At 41.2% G+C, this 3,753-nt stretch overlaps 1 pseudogene; it reads right to left on the reverse strand.

Moving 5' to 3' along the window:
- Nucleotides 1-3,423: 3,423 nt before the first annotated feature.
- On the reverse strand, nucleotides 3,424-3,542 carry LOC126005416 (uncharacterized; annotated as a pseudogene).
- Nucleotides 3,543-3,753: the final 211 nt, after the last annotated feature.

Here is a 3,753-nt window from a genome sequence, read left to right on the forward strand (position 1 = left end):
GTACCAACAGTTTCCTTTGCTCCAGACAGCAAAGCTGAGCTGGCATAAATATAGGAGTCCAGATATAAACAGATGGAAGTATATTAAGCTGAGAACCTTCTGCACCTCAAAGGAAATTGTGCCCAGGATACAAGAGCCACCCACTGAGTGGGAGAAACTATTCACCCAAAACCCATCAGATAAGGGGCTAATATCCAAAATATACAAGGCACTGACAGAACTTTACAAGAAAAAAACACCTAACCCCATAAAAAAAATGGGGAGAAGAAATGAACAGACACTTTGTCAAAGAAGAAATACAAATGGCCAAAAGACACATGAAAAAATGTTCCACATCACTAATCATCAGGGAGATGCAAATCAAAACAATTATGAAGTACCATCTCACACCATAGAGACTGGCACACATCACAAAGAGCAAAAATAATGCTGGTGGGGATATGGAAAGAAAGAAACTCTTATTCACTGCTGGTGGGAATGCCCTCTAGTCCAGCCTTTATGAAAAACAATATAGAGCAGGGGCCTCAAACTCAATTTACCTGGGGGCTGCAGGAGGCAAAGTCAGGGTGATCCTTGAGTGCAAAGTCAGTAGTAAGCCTTGAACATTGCGGGGTGTGACTCAAACAACTAAAAAAAAAAAAACCAAAACCAAGATTCCTCTAGGGCAGGGCCACAAAATGTTGTACAGAGGGCCGCAAATTTGAGACCCCCTGATATAGAGATTCCTCAAAAATCTGGAAATTGAGCTCCCATATGATCCAGCTATACCACTCCTAGGGATATACCCTAGAAACACAAAAATACAATTAAAAAAACCTTTCCTCACACCTATATTCATTGCAGCGCTATTTACAATAGCCAGACTCTGGAAACAACCAATGCCCTTCAACAGATGAATGGCTAAATGTATATGTGGTACATATACACAATTGAATATTATGCAACTGTCAGGAGAGATGAAATTTTCCTATACGTGAATGTACATGGAATCTTTATGCTGAGTGAAATAAATCAGAGGGAGAGAGATAGACACAGAATAATCTCACTTATTTATTTAAAAAAAATTGATGGCATTATTGTAATAAGGCCAGAGACATTAGCGTTTAAAGGCCGGAAGGACTGGCTCACAGTATGAAGCTCACCACAAAGAGGGGTGAATGCTTGTTAGGGAAATAACTACACTAACAACTAGCAAGACAATGTTAATGAGTGAGAGAAGTAGAATGCCTGTCTTGAATTCAGGCAAGGGTGGAGGAGGAGTGTGGGGGGCATTGGTGGTGGGAAGGTTGCACTGGTGAAGGGGGGTGTTCTCTTTATGACTAAAACCTAACTATAATTATGCTTGTAATTATGGTGCTTAAATAAAGATTTTATAAATAAAAAAAATATAGGCATCCAGAAGGTACCAAAAACAAAGCCATGCATAGGTGCTATCAGTGCTATCATATACCACCTGCTCTCAACACATCCTTTCCTCCCTTATGCCCAGACAGTTTAGGCAGCATCACTTGTGCCTGATTCTTGCCTGGAATGTTCTTAATCTGATCCTGACCTGGAGCACAAGGCAGTGAAAAATGTGGCCAGAACTCAGTTCCTCACTAAAATAGTCTTGATGAATGAGGATATGACATTTTCATCTGTTGAGCAAAGAGAACCCCAAACCCAAAATGGGTTCAGATAAGGAACCACCAAGGCATGGTTATTGACGATAGTAAAGGAGACAATTGCTTGCTTTTCATCTTTCCTAGATATTTTAACAACTAAAAATCATGGGCCAAGGAGATAAAATAGTAAATAATGCACTTTTCTGGTACACAGCTAACCCTGGTTTGCTCCCTGGTAACCCATATGGTCCTCTGGACTTCATCAGAAATTACTTCTGACTGCAAAGCCAGAATTAAGCCCTGAGTACCACTAGGTATGACCTCCAAACAGAAACAAACAAGACCCAAAAGAGCATCAAAAATACTTACTCTTCCTTAGGTAACTAAAGCTCCCAGGACCCATACCTTACATCTTTCTCTCCCCCAAAGGATATGTTTATTTCACTTTCAGAAACGACACATCTTCCCAAATCATGCAAGGTATGAAGGAGGACTGACTAATCAAGTGGTAAAGGTTTCAAGCTCCCATAGATCCATTATCAGGAGCAACTATCTAACAGGACAAGTATTTGTTCACAACCCTGGAATGTCATGGTTCATGACTCTTCAAAGATGTAAACGCATTCTTCTCTCCTTCAGAGGTCTCCAATGGTATGCATTTTGAAAGCGATGAAAATCCACTTTCCCAAACCTTGCCAGTAATACTAACATTACTATCATACCTAGTGTCATCTTCCTTATCCCCCAATCTCACTGCTCCCCTGTCCAGATGGCTGGACCATCTGGCTTTTGTATCACCGAGACCTCCTTGCCAGTGAGGGGTCCACTGTGAAACTCCCACATCTGCTCTTCCCCTTTCCTGCCTCACTTTTCCCCTCAGTACAGCCTCTGATAAGTCTGCTTAATTTTCTTCTGTTTCCTTCATTCTCTACATCTCCCCCAGGGCAAACAGTGTGAGAGGGGGGATTGAATGCAGACTGATATGGGTAGAAGCCTCAAACTCCTGAACCCTTTGTTCATCCTGCTCTTGCCTTGGGACTCTTTTCAGAGATCTACATTAGCAGAAAAGGTCCTATTGTCACCATTCCTATGTCTCAGTGTAGGATATTTCTAATATCACTTTGAACAGGAGTCTTTAGGGCAATGAAGAGTTCTCAAAGCTCATCCAAAGAAACAGAGTAGTAAAGAGGAGATCCACTAATAGATTTGATCCAGTATCTTGTCTCTTATTCTCAAGAGCCATCATGCCCACCATATCCCCACAAGGGAAGATATACCATCCAAACTGGCTGCCAATACAGTGTAGCTGGTTTGACCTTGGTCCTGCCATGACACATAAGGTGCAGAGTCACTTCTTTAGCTAAATGGCAAATCCCTCCTACTCTGTATCTTGTTCTTTATATTCCAGACACTCAGGCCTACCTGTCTGCCTTCTCAGCAGGTCACATTATCTCTCAACATTCAACATGAATGTGGCAAACCAGAATTTGAGATGACCCTTTTTCACATACAAGTGCTTCTGTGTCTATATAGTGTCTATTCTATCTCCACTAAGAGCTTGCTCTCTAAATTATCCCATCTCTTAGGAAACTGACATTAAAGAGAACTAGAAATAGAATGCAATAATGCTTTCCTTCCCCAAGAAAGAGAATATGTTAAAGCCACACAGCTACATGGTGGCCAACCTGGTTCGTTGACCAGCAACTCATCTGACTTTAGGTAAGATGCCAAAGAACTGCTGAGGTGTTTTTCCTGGAGGGCCTATCTCACATCAACGTAAGCCTCTCAAATCTTTTCTCCTTTTATTTTATTTTTTTTAAGCCTACAGCACCCAGTATTCCCAGGCGGCCTCCCATCCAAGTACTAACCAGGCCCGACCCTACTTAGTTTCCCAGATCAAATGAGATCTGGCGCATTCAGGGTGGTGTGGCCATAGACTTTTTCTCCTTTTTTTTTCCCTTGCTAATTATACTGACCAGAATTTCCAGTGTAATGTTGACATATAGGAGAAATAAAAATATTCTTAATAAAAAATTCCATATCTTAGCAACAAGCATTCATCTTTGGCCACTAACTAGGACATTGGCTGTGGGTTTTCATAAACGTCATTCTTCAGATCGACAAATTTCCTTGTATTCTTCATTTGATG

This window comes from Suncus etruscus, chromosome 3 (assembly GCF_024139225.1).
Source record: "Suncus etruscus isolate mSunEtr1 chromosome 3, mSunEtr1.pri.cur, whole genome shotgun sequence".
NCBI classification, from domain to species: domain Eukaryota; kingdom Metazoa; phylum Chordata; class Mammalia; order Eulipotyphla; family Soricidae; genus Suncus; species Suncus etruscus.